Raw genomic sequence first — 21,684 nt, 5'->3', positions numbered from 1 at the left:
TGTAATCTGTAACAAAAATGTATAATGTCATGAAATGGAAAGTAAAGTTTATGCACATATGCTTCACCCCAAAACATTTGAAAACGTAAAATAGGGGAACTATGTACTCACCTTTGGGTGCGTTTTTATATGTTAACATAATCCCTCAAATTGTTTATTTGTCCTAAATTAAATAAGAATGATTTAATAATCAAAAACCCACAAAATACATAAGTTTCTCCGATACTTAGAATTTCCACATAACTTTGAGATTTCTCAAAAAGTTATTATTCTTGATTATTTTGGTGTATTTGTATACATGTACCCAAGCGTAATACACATAATCTTGTCAAGTATTATCATGTCAACATATACATATTGTAAAACACAAAGCACATTGTGACACATAAAATTTACCCATGAACAACCCATTCTAGTGTATGTCGAAAATACTTATTTTAGCGATTCGGTAACATTTTCGGGCGTCGGAAGTCACGTATGACTAACCAAATGCCAAGTAAAGTTAATATAAGTTAAAATACTTATTTTTATATAAAAAATATTAGGTTGGTTACTGATCTAAAACAGTTTTATAAAAATCATCCAAAAAGCCGATTATTATCCGTTTTACCGCATAGTTTTGCATCAAACGTTACCCTAACCATCCCAAATTGAAACGACTTGATATTTTAACATAACCCATGTTATTTACTGAATAAAATAGTGGTTATATTCATGATAGTGCAGGTCACACATAAAGTATATAAATTATGCAAATTTCACATATTTTACCATTTTCTAAGCTATATGTACAACATGCAAAGCCATCAAACCTATGACAAAGTTTCATGCCATTATAATATACCAAATAATGTTATTTCTAGTGTTTATAATCTGATCTAAAACATTTTTGTCATACAATCACTTTTTATCATTTCTTGAGTTTTAAATCAACATGTATTCTTATGTACAAGTGCCTAAAGCACACTATCATAACAAAATTGGGCTGTTTTCGGGAATTTTAATAAAATAGTTAACTTAATCCAAAAATTCCCAAATTTTACAGAATGTTTTATACGATCCAAGTATTATTGTGTAAAAATATCAGGGTCCAATTCATTACCAATATTTTATAAAAAAATCATTTACCGGACAGCAATCAGATTCGTCACTTTCTGACTGCAGTGTACGGAATAATTCATTTAAAATTCATCGTAAGTCCGATTGACGAAATTTCAGTTGGAGAATCACAACGACATCAGTGGTCATCTACAGTATAAATTTCATGAGCTAATTCTACACAGATTTCACGTTATGACGAAAAACATAACACACGTTTTGTGCAGTAAAAACGCAGCTTGTGCTGCTGTACAAAAACAGACCTTTAAAATAGTAAACGACCTCGAAAAAATATGATTCTAGTGCCATTTGATTTGTTTTTCGAAAATACATAATTTAGACTTCAGAAAATCAGTTTTTCGATTTATAACGATCCGTTTACAGCCAGTTGAAGTTGGCTGAAAATGTTACTCAACATGCTTTTTTTTATAGCTTAAATGTTACTAAAACATACAAGCAAATATCCTAAACAAGTGTTTATCAAGAAATCAAACTTCAAAAACTCATACACACATGTATATATGTACGGTTATATACACATATATATCACTACCATTTTTATTTGTATCAAGACCCATTTTATTTTAGATTTCAAGTTTGTGAAAATTCCAAGATCCAAGAGAAACTTCAAATCATCAAGAACAACCAAGAATCAAGAGTATGATTTAAACATAAATGTTATACCTTCAAGATTCAAGTAAGTTGTTGGATGAGATTTTGATGATAGGAAGCATGAAATCACTTGAATGCACCTTGGAAACACCTTATGATCTTCACACCAACTTGAAGTTTGCTAGAAATGGAGCTTGATTCACTAGAACAAGATTGAAGGTTTGAAGATGGAGAAAGAGAGAGAGAGTGGATGGTTATGGAGAGAGGAGAGAGAGAGATGTTGAGTGGTCTTGGTGAGTGGAGTGTGATCTTGAAAGATATATGTAGAGATATGGAAAGATGCATGCATCATCACTTGGCCACTCAAGATAAAATGGAATATTTGCAATATCTAGGAAAATATTTTGATGGGGCTGTTGGTGCACTACATCTGTCGACTTCGTCTTGTATCGAGTTTTGCATTATATTGTATAGATTAGGGCGCGTTTTACGAGAAAATAGGAAGATTAGTGTGTTTAGTGAGCTGATTTCGCTCTTATGGTCATAGGGAGTGATTTCTCTTATGTGTCATGGTCAGGTTTCGCTTATGTGATCTTGAAGGGGTTTCGCTCTTGTGTCATGTTCATTGGAGCGAAACCATCAGCCCTATATATAGGGGTTCCATGAGCGAAATCATAAGGATTGTCTTGTATTCCATACCGAAGTGCTGCCGGTGTGAAGAACTGCGTGTAATCGAGTGTTAATCAATACAATTAGCAGTTTTAGTGAAGAATCAGTTGTTTCTACCTCCGTTTCTTGTTATTCCACACCTGAAACGAAGTTGAACACCTCTGAACGACTCATTTGGGTCAGAACACGATCCTACAAGTGGTATCAGAGCTCAGGAGGAGGAGTTCTGCAGAAATTAGCTGGAATTTAACAAGTTTTCTTACTTCTACACCTTCTTTCTTCAATTCAGAAAGTTTTAACGGTCAAAATTGGATCAAAATTTCATAGATTGTGTATAATTGGACATAGACAAACCCTGGAAAGTTTCGGACCTAAATACGGACTAAAAATTGTCACACCCCCAAATTTCACCTGCGGATAACACCCGCTTCGAGGGCGTGACTGACCAGGATCCAGCCACCAATTATACTGACTAATTAAATTGATAACAATAAGTAATACTTACTAACCATAAGATTAGCAAATATCAAGTTCAGAGTTTAAGGTTTCAAGTTCAAACGGTGATAAGTAGCGGAAGCATAAATAAACAGTTTTAAACAATGTTCATAAGGTAAGCATGATAAATGCCCAACACACGGGCAGACGACCACTACACATCCCAAGCAGCTGCTCCAGTCACTGGCCACCTGCAAAGCACGCAGTAAGGGAGTCAATAATAATGCTGAGTGAGTTCACTAGTTGTCCAGTTTTAATTACCAAAAACTTGTTTCACCAGTTAATTTATCCGTTTATACATGCCATGGGGAGCTACCCCAAAAGTAAGCGACTAAACTGTTTTTCCAATACCGAACACTAGGTAACCGTTTGCGTTTCCGCAGGATGCCCCGATGTCAATGTTCTATCATCATTGACGGATGCCTGAGTACATTAGTTCACGACCGATCCCATACCATGGCACGGTGTGAGGTTGGTAAAACCTAAATAGCGCTATCAACTAATAACCCGTTCGCCTGGCCCCGGCGACTAATCGGTATTATGTAGTAGGGACTTGAGTGATAGAGTTGCGTTTAGTGCCGTTTGGTTGCATTCCGTATAAACAGTAATTAACTAAAAGGTTTCCCAATGACAAGAGAAGGAAAAGTAAGTTTGTTCCCAGTAACTAGGGAAGGAATGTAATTGGTATCCCCTTTTCAAGGGGATAGGGTTGTTTTAGTCTCGTGTCCCAAACCACCGGGACGCATGCTTTTAAGTTGTGAACTCACCTTGGGTTGCTCGGTAGATTATTTTACCCGGTCAAGTATGTTGGTCACCACGTCCTAGCATGGTTACCAAGTATGGGTCAAGTTGGGTACAAGTAAACACATAGCGAACACGTATGGCAAACACATATAGCAAACACATATAACATGCGAATACACAAACAGTTGGGTTATTGGGCCAGCCCTAAACATACAATCAGCAGCAACAACACGTAGCCTAGTCAACAGAAAGCCCAACAGTCAAAGCCCAATAACACCAAAATAGCCCAGTCAAGACAAGGGTGGTTGCGACTCGCAACCGAGGTTACGACTCGCAACCGAGGTCTCGGTTTATCACGTTTTGGTTACGACTCGCAACCAGGGGTTCCGACTCGCAACCGGCGGTTTCGACTTAGCAGCAGTGGTTACGACTCGCAACCGGATTCGATACGCGTTGATTGCGACTCGCAACCGGGAGATCTCGACAAGACTTGATGTGGTCTCGAGTCGCAACCAAAGGTTACGACTCGCAACCGTGATTACGTGCAGCAAACCTTCTAGAACCTGCAATGTACTGGCCAATAGAATTGCATTTTCATGTAACAGTGTACTATCCCCACTAAACATGTTTTCTTGTCTAAATTATGTCTAAAACAGATCAAACAAGGCATATTCAAAATATTTCAAGGACATTCATACATGTTCTTACCATATTCAAACATATTCAAGAAATTTCTTATGAACAATCAACCCCATTTATCAACAAACCAACCCCGAGATCATGCATAAAAACCCTCCAATCCTACTCGTAACATCATCCAGACAACAAGCATCAATAACCATCATCATATAACATGTAAACAATTTAATCCGAGACATATTATATTTAATCCACCACAATCATGAATATCCATTCTATCTAAACATTCCGAAACATAAACATGCTAACCGGTTATCCATTTCACACATTTTGATTCACACAAAACATGGCAAACAATCATCATCCATACACAAGAATCATAGTAACACATAATATATATTCATCCTAGTGACATTATTAACACATGAACATCTAGAAAAGAGCTAAAACCACTAACCGGTTATAGTGTACTCAAAGGGTGTGCAAGAAAACAATGAGGTGGAGTCCCGGGTGATGAATTTGAGCCGATCCGAAAGTGTTCTTGCAGCCGGTTGTGGGGTTGTGCTAGGGTTTTAGTGAAGGAGAAATGAGGAGAGAGTAGGAGGGTGAGTGTGAGAGGTGTGTTGTAAAAATGATTAAGGGAGGGGAGGGTCGGTTTATATAATGTCACGAGTGGGCTTAGGGGTTTCCGGGTTGGGTTCTCGGTCGCAAGGCCCTAACCGGCCCAACACTTGCTGTTCACTCGAGACCAAGCGGTCTCGAGTCGGGTCTCGGCTCGTCTCACATACACACTTATACATATATATATATATATAAATACATATATACGTACACCTTCTCAACAATGAACACGTAACGATAAATCACCGATTTTCATTTAATAATAATATATAAATATAAATACAAGTTGATCAATTACAGAAATGGTTGTCCGGGAAAACCCGAAGTGTCACATTATCCCCAAGTTTTAGGAACTTTCGTCCCGAAAGTTAAGGCAGCCACTGTCAAGCTAGCGTAAGTGAAAGCGTTTCAACGGGGTGTCACATCATCCCCCCGTTAGTTGGGAATTTCGTCCCGAAATTCGGTTGTAGCTTCAGTGCTGGGGTTTTCGTTAGGGAATAGCCGGGGATACTTGTGCTTCATCTGGTCTTCCCGCTCCCAGGTAAACTCTGGGCCGCGTCGCGAGTTCCAACGGACTCGTACAAGAGGTATCTGGCTACGTTTGAGGATTTTGATCTCTCGATCCGTGATCTCAATCGGTTCCTCAGTAAAGTGTAGCTGTTCATCAATAGTTAGTTCCTTGAAAGGAATCACGAGCGTTTCATCTGATAGACACTTCTTCAGATTAGATACGTGAAATACGTTGTGTACCGCACTCAGTTCTTCAGGCAGGTTCAATTTATAAGCAACCTTACCGACTTTCTCGGTAATTTCGAATGGTCCGATATATCGCGGATTAAGCTTGCCCCGTTTACCAAAGCGGACCACACCCTTCCAGGGTGAGACTTTAAGTAGAACCCGGTCTCCGACCTGGAATTCCAATGGTTTCCTACGCTTATCAGCGTAGCTCTTCTGACGGTCACGAGCTGCCGCCATGCGTTGTCTGATCTGGGCAATCTTTTCCGTTGTGTCCACCACCATCTCTGGGCCCGTGATTTGACTATCACCAACTTCCGCCCAGCAGAGAGGTGATCGGCATTTACGACCGTACAATGCCTCGAAAGGTGCTGCCTGAATACTAGTGTGGTAGCTGTTGTTGTAGGAGAATTCCACTAGCGGTAGATGCTTCTCCCAGTTCTTGCCAAAATCGATCACACACGCTCTAAGCATGTCTTCTAGGGTTTGGATGGTGCGTTCAGACTGCCCATCCGTTTGCGGGTGATAAGCAGTGCTCATGTCCAAACGTGAGCCAAAGGATTTGTGCATAGCTTGCCACAATTCCGAAGTAAAACGAGCGTCTCGGTCGGAAATAATTGAGGTTGGCACTCCGTGCCTCGAAACTACTTCCTTTAAGTAAATCTCCGCCAAGGTAGAAAACTTGTCCGTTTCCTTAATAGCCAGAAAGTGCGCGGACTTGGTCAATCGGTCTACTATTACCCAAATAGTGTCATTTCCGCGTTGAGACCTAGGTAGCCCTGTAACGAAATCCATGGAAATTTGCTCCCATTTCCATTTCGGGATTTCTGGTTGTTGGAGTAGACCTGCTGGCTTCTGGTATTCAGTCTTGACTCTTGCGCAAGTCAAACATTTGCTGACGTATGTTGCTATGTGGGCCTTCATGCCAGGCCACCAATAGGTAGTCTTCAAGTCGTGGTACATCTTGTCCGAACCAGGGTGTACGGAGTAGCGGGACTTGTGGGCTTCATCCATCACGAGTTCACGTAAATCTCCATAGAGAGGGACCCAAATGCGCCCTGTTACATAGTAAGCGCCATCTTCTTTCTGTTCTAGTTGCTGCCTCGACCCTCGCAGAGACTCAGCCCTGATGTTTTCCGGTTTCAATGCTTCAACTTGGGCATTTCGGATCTGAGTAGGGAGGTTAGACTGGATGGTAAGTTGCAATGCTCGCACGCGCTTTGGTATAGTGTCCTTTCGACTGCGTCTGCCACGACATTGGCCTTGCCCGGATGATACTTGATGGCGCATTCGTAATCATTCAAGAGTTCGACCCATCGACGTTGTCGCATGTTCAATTCCTTTTGCCTAAAGATATGCTCGAGACTCCTGTGATCGGTGTAAATAGTGCACTTGGCACCGTACAGGTAATGTCTCCATATCTTAAGAGCAAAGATCACTGCTCCCAGTTCCAAATCATGCGTAGTGTAGTTTCTTTCATGCGTCTTAAGTTGGCGAGAGACGTAGGCAATAACTTTCTCGCGTTGCATTAACACGCAACCGAGCCCATGGATAGACGCATCGCAGTAAACCACAAAGTCGTCAGTGCCTTCAGGCAACGAGAGAATAGGAGCACTACAGAGGTTATCCTTTAGCTTCTGAAAGGCCGACTCCTGAGCTTCATTCCACTTGTAAACAATGCCTTTCTGAGTAAGAGTCGTGAGGGGTTGTGCAACCTTTGAGAATCCCTGAATGAATCTGCGGTAATATCCTGCCAATCCCAAGAATTGGCGAACTTCAGTGGGAGTCTTAGGTGTAGGCCAGTTCTTTATCGATTCGATCTTAGCGGGGTCGACGTGAATTCCGTTCTTATTAACTACATGGCCGAGGAAATGGACTTCTCGAAGCCAGAAGTCACATTTAGAGAATTTGGCGTACAGCTGTTCGTTGCGAAGGAGTTCCAGAATAAGGCGTAGGTGTTGTTCATGCTCCTCCTGACTCTTCGAATAAATCAGGATGTCATCGATAAACACGATCACGAATTTGTCGAGGTAAGGCTTACATACGCGGTTCATAAGATCCATGAACACTGCCGGCGCGTTGGTCATTCCGAAAGGCATAACGAGAAATTCATAGTGACCATAACGGGTCCTAAACGCAGTCTTGGAAATATCTTCGCCACGTACTCTCAACTGGTGATAACCTGATCGCAGGTCAATCTTAGAATAGTAGCTCGATCCTTGCAGCTGATCGAATAGGTCGTCGATGCGCGGGAGAGGGTAACGATTCTTGATGGTAACCTTGTTCAACTCACGATAGTCGATGCACATTCGGAACGTGCCATCCTTCTTCTTGACAAAGAGTACTGGGGCTCCCCAGGGTGATGAGCTAGGACGGATAAATCCTTTATCCAATAGTTCCTGTAGTTGCGTAGAGAGTTCCTTTAGTTCTGCAGGGGCTACACGGTACGGTGCACGAGCTATGGGTGCTGCCCCGGGAGCTAGCTCGATTTGGAATTCGACCTGGCGGTGGGGAGGGAGTCCAGGTAGTTCCTCAGGAAATACCTCGGGGTAGTCACGTACTACAGGAAAATCTTCAATCCTCTTTTCCTTTTCGTGAGTATTGGTGACAAGTGCTAGGATTGCGGTGTGCCCTTTTTGTAAACACTTCTGGGCTTTCAGGAGCGAGATAATGCCTGTGACTTCTCCACCTTTGTTGCCTTGAACGATGAGGGGTTGGCCAGAACGACGAGGTATACGAACCGCTTTCTCTTGACAGAGGATCTCAGCGCGATGTTTGGATAACCAATCCATACCGATGACGACGTCGAAGCTTCCAAGTTTGACGGGGAAAAGATCGATACTAAACGTGTGGCCAGACAATTCTAGCGTGCAGTCATGGATCACGTGCGTGGCCTCGATGTTCTTACCATTAGCTATCTCGACGACGTGCTTAGAACTTAATAATGCAGGCGGGTGCTTAAGTTTCTTACTAATGCGAAGGGATACGTAACTGGCATCGGCACCGGAATCAAATAACACAGAAACATAACGATCATCAAGTAGGAACTTACCCGCCACGACGTTGGGGTCGTTCCTTGCTTCTCCAGCTCCAATCACGAAAGCTCTTCCCCTTGCATTCCCAGCATTGTTGTTTTGCTCATTGTTCCCAGCTCCCTGATTGTTGTTGCGATTCTGATTCAGTTCAGGGCAATCCTTTCGCATGTGCCCTGTTGCCCCACATTTAAAACATGCTCGGTTATTTCCCTGCTGCTGTTGCTGTTGGGGTTGTTGCTGATTCTGCCTTGCTGGGAACTGACTCCTACAATCCTTGGCTTCGTGCCCCATCTTGTGGCATCTCTGACACTGACCCTTGTTGCATGCCCCATTGTGGTGCCTGTTACACTTGTTGCACTTAGGGTAGCTTCCCCGGTAGCCACCCTGTTGCTGAGTGCCCTTGTTGTTGTCAGTTTTCCTTTGCTGAGCTGGGGCCTGAGTAGAGTTAGCATCCTTGCCCTGATTTCCATCCCACTTTCGTTTACCATCACTAGAAGTTCCTTCCGCAGCACTGATCCTTTTGGGCAACCTGCCCTCCTCCACAGCCTGGTTGGTGAGTTTGTGGGCAAGACGAACCACGGGCTGTATGGCAGTGAGGTTGGCCGAGGTTACGTGGCTCCTGATTTCTGGGACTAAGCCCTTGATGTACAATTCGATCCTTCGGTACATGGGTCGGGACATGTTTGGACAAAGAGCAGCATAGTCGTTGGATAGCTTGGTGTAGGTCTCAATCTCTGACCCAACCATCTTGAGTTCATAGTACTCGTCCTCGAGTTTGTGGATGTCATCCCTGTGACAGTACTCTTCCTTGATCATATCCTTGAAATCTTCCCATGCAGTAGCGTTTGCAGTCTCCAAACCAAGCATTTGAATTTGCGCCTTCCACAACGAAAGCGCACTACCCTCAAGGGTACCAGTAGCAAACTTCACCCAATTAGCAGGGGGACACTCGCAGACAGCGAAGACAGCTTCGACCTTCTCGATCCAGTGCAGGAGACCTATGGCACCCTCAGTGCCACTGAATGGGAGAGGCTTGCAATCCATGAAGGTCTTGAAGGTACAAACACGTGGTTGCACAGGCGCAGGCTGACCTGTTGTGAGGAGTGAAGCGGAATAGGTTTAGAGGCGAAAAGACGATGTGGCGGTAGGATCTAAACATCCCAAAACAACGAGCTTACCTATAGGGTGAGCTGCGAAAGCTGCAGCCACTGTGTTGAGCAGGTTAGTGAACTGAGCCTGGGTCATGTTGACGTTTCCTCGTCCGCGTCCACTCATTGTCTTCATAACCAGAAAACATAGTATGAGTGTGGTGTCGTAACATAGCGAGAATGAGATAGAAGAGAGGAGACGTATCTATCTAATCAGGCAAACTAGTACGTATAGTAAAGCAGAAAGCATAAGACAATTAAGCAAGTAAATATGGGTCCGAGCTATGAGGTCAGATAAGTCGAGCCTTGCACTTGGAGTGTAGTGTCGTCATGAGTCACGGGTTATAGTCTGGTTTTTCCTCAAAAAGATTTTCCCCTTTTTAAAACCAAGTTCACTATAACCAATGGCTCTGATACCAATCTGTCACACCCCCAAATTTCACCTGCGGATAACACCCGCTTCGAGGGCGTGACTGACCAGGATCCAGCCACCAATTATACTGACTAATTAAATTGATAACAATAAGTAATACTTACTAACCATAAGATTAGCAAATATCAAGTTCAGAGTTTAAGGTTTCAAGTTCAAACGGTAATAAGTAGCGGAAGCATAAATAAACAGTTTTAAACAATGTTCATAAGGTAAGCATGATAAATGCCCAACACACGGGCAGACGACCACTACACATCCCAAGCAGCTGCTCCAGTCACTGGCCACCTGCAAAGCACGCAGTAAGGGAGTCAACAATAATGCTGAGTGAGTTCACTAGTTGTCCAGTTTTAATTACCAAAAACTTGTTTCACCAGTTAATTTATCCGTTTATACATGCCATGGGGAGCTACCCCAAAAGTAAGCGACTAAACTGTTTTTCCAATACCGAACACTAGGTAACCGTTTGCGTTTCCGCAGGATGCCCCGATGTCAATGTTCTATCATCATTGACGGGTGCCTGAGTACATTAGTTCACGACCGATCCCATACCATGGCACGGTGTGAGGTTGGTAAAACCTAAATAGCGCTATCAACTAATAACCCGTTCGCCTGGCCCCGGCGACTAATCGGTATTATGTAGTAGGGACTTGAGTGATAGAGTTGCGTTTAGTGCCGTTTGGTTGCATTCCGTATAAACAGTAATTAACTAAAAGGTTTCCCAATGACAAGGGAAGGAAAAGTAAGTTTGTTCCCAGTAACTAGGGAAGGAATGTAATTGGTATCCCCTTTTCAAGGGGATAGGGTTGTTTTAGTCTCGTGTCCCAAACCACCGGGACGCATGCTTTTAAGTTGTGAACTCACCTTGGGTTGCTCGGTAGATTATTTTACCCGGTCAAGTATGTTGGTCACCACGTCCTAGCATGGTTACCAAGTATGGGTCAAGTTGGGTACAAGTAAACACATAGCGAACACGTATGGCAAACACATATAGCAAACACATATATCATGCGAATACACAAACAGTTGGGTTATTGGGCCAGCCCTAAACATACAATCAGCAGCAACAACACGTAGCCTAGTCAACAGAAAGCCCAACAGTCAAAGCCCAATAACACCAAAATAGCCCAGTCGAGACAAGGGTGGTTGCGACTCGCAACCGAGGTTACGACTCGCAACCGAGGTCTCGGTTTATCACGTTTTGGTTACGACTCGCAACCAGGGGTTCCGACTCGCAACCGGCGGTTTCGACTTAGCAGCAGTGGTTACGACTCGCAACCGGATTCGATACGCGTTGATTGCGACTCACAACCGGGAGATCTCGACAAGACTTGATGTGGTCTCGAGTCGCAACCAAAGGTTACGACTCGCAACCGTGATTACGTGCAGCAAACCTTCTAGAACCTACAATGTACTGGCCAATAGAATTGCATTTTCATGTAACAGTGTACTATCCCCACTAAACATGTTTTCTTGTCTAAATTATGTCTAAAACAGATCAAACAAGGCATATTCAAAATATTTCAAGGACATTCATACATGTTCTTACCATATTCAAACATATTCAAGAAATTTCTTATGAACAATCAACCCCATTTATCAGCAAACCAACCCCGAGATCATGCATAAAAACCCTCCAATCCTACTCGTAACATCATCCAGACAACAAGCATCAATAACCATCATCATATAACATGTAAACAATTTAATCCGAGACATATTATATTTAATCCACCACAATCATGAATATCCATTCTATCTAAACATTCTGAAACATAAACATGCTAACCGGTTATCCATTTCACACATTTTGATTCACACAAAACATGGCAAACAATCATCATCCATACACAAGAATCATAGTAACACATAATATATATTCATCCTAGTGACATTATTAACACATGAACATCTAGAAAAGAGCTAAAACCACTAACCGGTTATAGTGTACTCAAAGGGTGTGCAAGAAAACAATGAGGTGGAGTCCCGGGTGATGAATTTGAGCCGATCCGAAAGTGTTCTTGCAGCCGGTTGTGGGGTTGTGCTAGGGTTTTAGTGAAGGAGAAATGAGGAGAGAGTAGGAGGGTGAGTGTGAGAGGTGTGTTGTAAAAATGATTAAGGGAGGGGAGGGTCGGTTTATATAATGTCACGAGTGGGCTTAGGGGTTTCCGGGTTGGGTTCTCGGTCGCAAGGCCCTAACCGGCCCAACACTTGCTGTTCACTCGAGACCAAGCGGTCTCGAGTCGGGTCTCGGCTCGTCTCACATACACACTTATACATATATATATATATATATATATATAAATACATATATACGTACACCTTCTCAACAATGAACACGTAACGATAAATCACCGATTTTCATTTAATAATAATATATAAATATAAATACAAGTTGATCAATTACAGAAATGGTTGTCCGGGAAAACCCGAAGTGTCACATTATCCCCAAGTTTTAGGAACTTTCGTCCCGAAAGTTAAGGCAGCCACTGTCAAGCTAGCGTAAGTGAAAGCGTTTCAACGGGGTGTCACAAAAATGGACCAAATTACCTTCGTACTGGGTTTTGCTTTTATGGACATTAGGAGAGGGTTTCGCTCTTTTGTACATCAGATTTCGCTCTTGTGAACATCTGAACACCTGATTTCACTTATTTGTCACTGATCTTGAAAAACGTGCTAAGTCATCATGGATACCGAGTTCTATAACGCGTTTGCAACACCGTCTGGTCCAGCTGCTATTGCTCAAGCTATGAGTTTGGAAAATGAGACGGGAACCACCCAAAAGCCCCCGAAATTGATGAGTATTGAAGAATACTACGGGTGGAAAGACAGATTCGAGAACTGGGTTCAGGCAAATCATCTTAGGTCTTGGGAATGTATATTGAAGAAATATGTATTGCCTCGAACAGATTTACAGGTTCTTAAAGAGTTATCAGAGTTTACGGATCAGGAACGGGTCATGTATAAAGCCGAAAAGATGATGATCAGTTTGTTACAACAAGCAATCAAAGAAGATATATTCATATTACTTCAGCATGACAAAACTGCAAAATCAATCTGGGATGCACTTAAAGTCAAATTTGAGGGTAGCGAGAATATGATTAAAAGCAAGAAGACGTTGCTAAAGAAAGAGTTTGATCTGTTCAGTAGCTTACCGGGAGAAGATACGAAGAAGCTGATAGAACGTTACTGCCACTTAGTGCGATCAATGTCGATGTTGAGTATTACCAAAGATCGTGAAGAGTGGGTAGACAAACTTGCTGATGCGTTACCGCATAAAGAATGGGGAACATATTTGATGATTCTGAAGAATACTGGTGTTTATGATGGGTTGACTATATCTCAGTTTATTGAAAAGATCAAGAGTCAGGATCTGGAACAACAGAAGATTGCTAGGATGAATAGTCCAAGTGGTCAACAGGATGTGAAGATGTACTATAAAGGTAGTATTCCGGTTCCAGAAGCCGAGAGAAGTCCGAAAATCCAAACTGCATTCAGTGCTGGGGATTCAACAGAAAAAGTTGATCAGAGTTCTAACAAAAGCAGCAGTGGATTCTCATCATTTCCAAGTGTCAATCCTAAAGAGTCAAATACAAGCTTTCAGTCTCAAGGCACAAAGACAGGAAATGGTTACGTGATTCAGTGCAACATCGCTCTAAATCTTCCTGAAGGTCAAAGTTTTTCTGAGGAAACTGCAAAAGACCACATGGCTCTACTCGGTTCTGTGTTGTTATCATATGAAGGTATTGTTGCTGGTCGGATCGGAAATCATATGCTAACAAAGGAGGATTACGATCAAATAGACGCTGAAGAGATGGAATTGATGGATATCAAATGGTGTCTAGCGAGTGTTCTTAGGCGTGCTGAAAAGTTCAAGACAATTACCGAGAGAAATGACTTTCTCGATGCTCATGTATCTACTTTAGGTTTTGATAAATCTAAAGTTACTTGTTTTCGATGTAGGGAGAAAGACCATTTCAAACAAGAGTGCAAGAACAGGGAAGCTAGTGGTGCTCAGAATCCGTTCGGAAAAGACGATTACTACCGGAAAGCCATTTATCAGCAGGTTGGTCAATCACAAGACTCACAGACGGCTCATGGTAGAAAGATTGAGGATTCCAAGAGAGCATGTTTAGTAGACTTCAACTGGAGCAACTACATATCTCCTGATAGCAAAGTTTGTTTAGTTGATCAAGATGATGAACAACTACTTGAAGGTTTCAGCTGGGATATGTTTGTTGATGAAAAGGGTGATTTCAAAGCTTTTATTGCTAAGATTGTGAGAGAACCATACATGTTTGCCACGTGGATGAAGTCTATCGGAGTGACTGTGAAGAGTGTGGATGAAGAGTCTGTTGTTTCTGATGAAAGTTCAGAAAGATTTGATAAAAGTTCACAGAGTGCAGATGAGAGTGTGCAAAATGATATTACTTTAGAAAAAGAAGTTGTATTTGATCAAACACCGTCTGATTCTGGTGTATCAGATGCTGATTCTGAATTAATCACCAGTTGATAGCAGTAGTGATGATGAGGAAGAGAAACATATCAATATTGCTAAATCTCATCTTTCTCTTGAAAGTTTTCATTTATATTTTGCAGATCGCATGGAGAAATTGAAGGAGAAACGAGCTGCTAAAGAACAACAACAAATGAATACTGAAGATGTTGTTCAGAATGTAAAAGTTGAAAGTGTTGCTGAGAAGATTGCTGAAGATGAAAAGGTGGTTGAGATAGAAAAAGTGGTAGAAGTGGTGAAAACAATCGAAGTTGAGAAGATTGTTGAAGTTGTCAAGCTTTGCATGAAGTGTTTGGAAGCATGCAAGGGATGTGCAGCAAAAGACGAGATAATTGCTGAATATGAGAAAAAGAAGGAGCAGTTACTGTTCAACCTCAATTACGTGAAAGAATCTTACGATGTCTTGAACAAAACAGTAACTGGTCTACAAAAGACAAATTCAGAAAGAGAACAAGCACTGACGATGATGAATGCTGTGATGATGACAAAGCAAAAAAGCAATCAATTTTTACATCGAAGAGAGTGCTAAGTGGAAGCAAGACTTGGAGACAGAGAAGATTGAGAATGAGAGAATTAGACGCTTGTTACAAAGTTATTCTAATTTTGATTATCTCATTGATCATATTTACCCAACTGTTGCAGGTATAGAAGCTTTTCAAGACGAGAAGCCGAAGAAAAAGAAAGATAGTGGTAAGAAACCGACTGTTAGCTATAACAAGTGTCCGCCTCCGATTTGGGAAGGATATTCACATAGAAAACCAAACGAGGAGCAACTTGAAAAAGCAGTTAATATAAAGCTAAAAACCGACACAAATGATGAATTACCAGAAAACATTGACGTCACGTTTACCTCGTCTGACACTGATCATGAGTCTGAGTTAATCAAAAAGGTGGTCGATCAGGTGTTGGATACTGATGAGGAGTCCGAGTCAAAGTCTGAGTCTGAAGGGTCAAATTCGTCAGTCAACAGTCCAAAATCGTCGGTCAAATGGTCTTACAGTAAAGAATTTTTGTTATCGAAAGCAAATTTGGATGATGAAACATTTGAAGTAGCATACACTTTAAATGATTCGGACAAATTATACTCTGATAAAGAGTTTCCAATAAGAAGTGTTCGTTTTGACATGATCAAAAAGGTTTTCAAAATGACAGAAATTAATATTTCTGAAATAAAAGATTTAAATCTTACTGGAAAACCTAAAAAGTACACTTCAAGAGTTCAACAACGTCTAAACAAGAAAAAGGGTTACACTTCTGGTTCGGGTTCTCAAAAGAAACCAAACCAAAATCGTAGCTACAAAAAGAAAGGACTTGGTTTTATTCCTCCAGAAAATCATAAAAATGTGAAAAATTCTAAAACAAAAACAGAATTTGTGTCAGGTGGAAGTTCAGAAGAGGAACAGAAGAAACCGTTCTGGAGATAGTCAAACCAGGAGTTTCTTGCTGAAAATAAGAAGAATAGATCTGAAGTGTCATATCTAAAGGAAACTCGAACCTGTTACAGATGCAATGAAGTTGGTCATATTGCATGGAACTGTCAGAAAAATGTCAAAACAAAACAGGGAGTTTCTCAGAAATTGAAAGAAAAGGTTGTTGATGTTGAACCACCAACCGACAGACTTAAAATTTTTGAAAATTCAACGTATGAGGTTGGTGAGTGTTCTAAAAAGAATTTTTATAAAAAGAAAGAGAATGACAACCAAATGTGGGTTGTTAAGAAAGTTGATGTGAATGTCGGCGATGAATCTGGTTCCACAAAGCCAGAAGAGCCACAAGGTGAGGTGAAAATTTCAGTGAATGATGAAGAGTTTCCATCACTGAAATTTGAAGAGGTTAAAAAGAAGATTGGAAAGGTTGACATCTCGAATCAATTTTATAACGAGGAAACTAAGTTTGATGTCGAGAAAACATTTAATGGAAGTGTAAAGAAAATATTCGGGAAAATGCTAAATGGGAAAGCAAAGGGGGTTAAAGATTTTTATGCTACTAAAAAGGCAACATACAACCTACTGCGCAAGAATTTAAAGCCATCAAGTCTGAGAAGACTTGGATGGAAGTTTGTTTCCCTTAAAGTCTTAGGACTTTGCCGGAGATCCCAAGTTTATATCATGGATCAGGAATCAGCATCATTCATGTTTGATGAAGTTGAATGTTTTTGATAATATTTGAATTTTACAGGTGAAAGGATTACGCCGGAGCTTCCAGGTTGGTAAGTGTGAAGCAGGAATCAGCATCCTGATTGGTAAAATGTAGACGTAACATTCCTACAGTTGGTAATTGTTCAGATATACCTCCAAGTGGTATTATTTGTGATTTTACAAGTGGTTATTCTTTACAAGTGGTACGGAGATTGCTTAATTGCAAAACGGTAAATCAGGGACATTAAGTTGTACTTGATTTACTAATAACATAATAACTGACAAAATGATGACCCATATCCCCGTATTTTACAAGTGGTAAACCTTCAAATGGTTAATACAAATTCATTATCCGGAAAAATCATTTTGATTAAAATAAACTTAAGTGTTTTGAAATCTAAATGAGAAAATGGTTTGTGAAAGGGGGAGTTCTGATTGTTTATGCGCTAGTGGATGGCGAATTGATGCAATTCGATGTCAGTTGTCAAGTTTTTGTACAGTTTGTTTTGAATTTTGTGTTCAAACAGGTCTAGAGTTTAGTTGTTTTCAATTTTTTCTTTAATGTGTTTGCATTTTAGGGGGAGTAGAAAATTTCAGAAAATCCAAAAACATTAGAAAATTTGAAAACATACAAAAACATTGAAAAATCAAAAGCGAGTTTTGTTGTGTAAAAGAGGAAATGATAGTACATCAGTGGACTGTCACAACATGCTAAAGATTTGAAAAGTTAAAATGTGATAAACAATCTCACTGGGGATGTGCCAGTAGATTTTTACATATTTAGTAGATTGTGACGAGATATAAACATTAAATTTCAAACTTGCTTGTTCTGTGGGTTAACAACTTCTTGGATATATAGGTAACCCCTGAAATCTTGTTTGAAGGTCCCTTATTCTGAGATACTAGGTCTTTATGCTCAATGATATCTGGGGTATTATCCCGGGACTTCTGCTATATGGAAGTACTGACCTAGTCCCCGGATAATGCTTTCCGTAAAAGCTTGAAACATAGCTTCGCCCTCAGCAAGCTGATGAAACAATAAAATTGATAGTCGCTGCTGTTGAAAACAAAAAGATCCTCTAAAGGGGACACACCAAAAGTCGAAGCCGTCATCTCTTTGCGTATACGGAAGTATCGACCTGAGCTCTCACGGCCCTCGCAATCTAACCCTGACAGATATCATCTGTGGTATACTCACCTGTAAGACTGAATATTGGGATCTGGATACGGGAGTATATTCAAGAAGTAGGACACACGAATAAGTTTAAGTGCTTAAAACATTAATTCGTATCTCGAAGCAGTTGGAATTTGTGTGAAAATTTAAGTGGACAAATATACTGACAATCTAGGTGAATTGTTTAGAACTTAAAATGTAATGCAGCTTAACGGTGTTAGTGACATGTCTCATAAACTGATATGATCCTCTTGCACAAACTCACAAAAATATTGTTTATAAACATTTCAATTCTGCATTCTATTGTTTCTACAATTGGTGTCAGTCTTTGTCTTTACAAGTGGTGTCATTTATTTTCTTTCAGAAAATCCAAAAAGATTTTGGTTGTGTTTTAGCATAAACTTTTGAAAAAGTCAAAAGGATTTTCGACAACTGATGTTGGAAAGCTGATTTTCAAAATTCTGAGTGCTAAACATGATGACATTGTTGTGAGGGGGAGTGTGTTTTGACTGTCAAAATATGTTTTCTAACTCAACAAGTGGTTCATCATGTGTGTGTGATCTGAGGAAGAGTGATTGTTGGTGTATGTTTAGAGAGGGAGTCGTCTGATTATTTCAGAGAGTTGGTGCATTCATTTATACTTAAATTGTTAAAATCTTACTTATGGGTTAAGAATATGCAGGTTTAGCCAAGTTTCGATCCTGGAAATTGAAGACTTTGTAGTTAGAGCCAGGTTTCAATCTTGGAACATGAAAAGCCAGACAACGATCCTGTATCTGATGTTGCTGAAGAACAAAGAAATGCCAGCAAATCGAGAGGGGGAGTCTGAAGATATTCAAGCAGATATTGTTAAAGAGGAGTCTGTTGATGAAGAAAGAGAGGGAGAAAAGCCCAGAGACTGATCAAGACTGAAGAAGTGAAGACACAGCATTGTCGTGACTCGATAGTCGACTCATCAACATCTGAGGGGGAGTCTGTTGGTGTACTACATCTGTCGACTTCGTCTTGTATCGAGTCTTGCATTATATTGTATAGATTAGGGCATGTTTTACGAGAAAATAGGAAGAGTAGTGTGTTTAGTGAGCTGATTTCGCTCTTATGGTCATAGGGAGTGATTTCGCTTATGTGTCATGGTCAGGTTTCGCTTATGTGGTCTTGAAGGGGTTCCGCTCTTGTGTCATGTTCATTGGAGCGAAACTATCAGCCCTATATATAGGGGTTCCATGAGCGAAATCATAAGGATTGTCTTGTACTCCATACCGAAGTGCTGCCGGTGTGAAGAACTGCGTGTAATCAAGTGTTAATCAATACAATTAGCAATTTTAGTGAAGAATCAGCTGTTTCTACCTCTGTTTCTTGTTATTCCGCACCTGAAACGAAGTTGAACACCTCTGAACGACTCATTTGGGTCAGAACACGATCCTACAGGGGCCACCCAATATATGACCGAAAATTAGAAGGGGGAGGGGGTCCGTGTGTAATTTTGATGGTAAATTAGTTAAAACAGGTGTTTAACTGGATACCGGGTATTTTATCTAGCGTTTAAATCCCGGTTTATGGCGTTCTAAATTATTTTTATTATTCTATAAAAATAAATTCGCCAAAATATTACTGAAATACATTTCAGTTGCCGAGACTGGCTGCGTTTAAGTTTGAAAAATAACGTTTTTAAGCGCTGTGTTGCGCACTATAAGCACTGTGTTGCGCAGAAACACGCGGTACGCGTTTAAGTTTGAAAAATAACGTTTTTAAGCGTTTTGATTTATTTTCAACACGAACCTGATTAAAAATAAAATTTTAATCATAACAGAATATTTTTGGGATTTAAATATTATCCGGGCGGTCACCAACGTTCGTTTCGCAGTTTTGTCATAAATAGTTCTTTAGTTCGAATAAACATGTTTTTGCCATACCGAATCCTTCGAAACTTATTTCTAAGTTATGTAAAGGGTATTTAGGGCATGTTTGGCTTATGTCATAGTTCCGGAGTGTACTTCGCGTTAAACTGATTATGTTTACGCAACGGTTTATGATTTCACTTCCAGAACAGGTTTGAGAGTTCAGAATTGAACAATGATTGAAAACGTACTAATGTCACAAATAATTAAACAAATATTGAAATTAAAACACCATATTTTATTAAATACTAAGTTGTTCGGAACAGTACAAGGGTTAAAATTACACAGATGTCACAGTCTCCCCTACTTTTGGAAATTTCGTCCCGAAATTTAATTAGAGGAAACTTGTGGGAAAAGGTGTGGATATTTCGCCTTCATTTGATCCTCTCGTTCCCAAGCAAACTCTGGGCCACGTTTAGACTCCCAGCGAACTTTGACTATCCGAATGCGCTTGCGCTTGAGTTTCTTGACCTGACGGTCCAATATTTCCACAGGTTTCTCGACGAAGTGATCGTGTTATTGACACGAATTTCCTCAAGGGGGATGTGGAGGTTTTCATCTGTTGGGATTGAACCCTATCAGAGGAACAGATAATGTAAAGCCAAAACTGGATCAGCACAGTGGATCCAGAATAAGCAGATGCTGATATACATATCTCTCCCCTTGAAAGTGATTACAACAACTGATGACCTCCTATCTGCTGATCTTACTAACTGCTGACCAATAACTACTGCTCAACTAAAGATCTGATGAAGACTAAAGGTATGCTAATTCAATCTACTGCCTTGAGTCAAGCACTGCTGATCCGGACAAGTGCTGTTGGGTTCACAGCAGTAGAAGGTTGCAGCAGTTGTTCTAAAGTCTGTTTGTAATAGAATGTATTAGCAGTAGTTAACACAAGCAGTGTCTGTATAGACCAGAGGTTAGAGTTTGTTAGGAGGTTAGATGTCACTTTCATGGTGACGTCAGCTTTGATTCTCAGTGTTTGATCTGCACTATAAATAGAGCAGTATCTGTACTATTCTATTTGAGCTTAGAGCTTTTGCTCATCTCCTTTCATCTTGTACGATCAACCGGGGAGTATCAGGCTGAGGGGGAGTTTAGTATGTAAACATGTATGTAATCTTTTGATTTGAATCCTTCGACTAATGAGAATCAATTGTTTATGAAAAACTATTTTCCCTTTGGTTGTGTTTACAAAGTTTGCTACTCATTTCCGCTGCACTTATTCGTTTTATGCAAACAAACACAATCACAGACAGCCCTTAGATCCCAACATCATCAGCCAAACACTTTCTCAGATTGGACACGTGGAAAGTTGGATGAACATTTCCAAGTTCAGGAGGCAGCTCAAGTCTGTAGGCTACTTTTCCGATTCTTTCAACGATCTTGAATGGTCCAACATATCTTGGTGCAAGTTTTCCTTTCTTCCCAAATCTGATTACCCCTTTCCAAGGAGATACCTTGAGTAGGACGAGATCACCGACTTGGAATTCCAAAGGCTTGCGTCGTCTATCCGCGTAACTTCTTTGACGGCTTCTAGCTGTTAAGAGGTTGTCGCGAATTTTCTTGACTTTGTCTGTAGTCTCTAGAATGAGTTCAGGTCCAGTGAGCTGAGCTTCACCAATCTCATTCCAGCAGACCGGCGAACGACATTTTCGACCGTATAAAGCTTCGAAAGGAGCCATGTTGATGCTGGAGTGATAACTATTATTGTAGGAGAATTCGATCA

Source organism: Helianthus annuus, chromosome 6 (assembly GCF_002127325.2).
Source record: "Helianthus annuus cultivar XRQ/B chromosome 6, HanXRQr2.0-SUNRISE, whole genome shotgun sequence".
Classification (NCBI taxonomy): domain Eukaryota; kingdom Viridiplantae; phylum Streptophyta; class Magnoliopsida; order Asterales; family Asteraceae; genus Helianthus; species Helianthus annuus.
The sequence above is the reverse complement of the archived record's forward strand: the minus strand, read 5'-3'. Positions refer to the sequence as shown.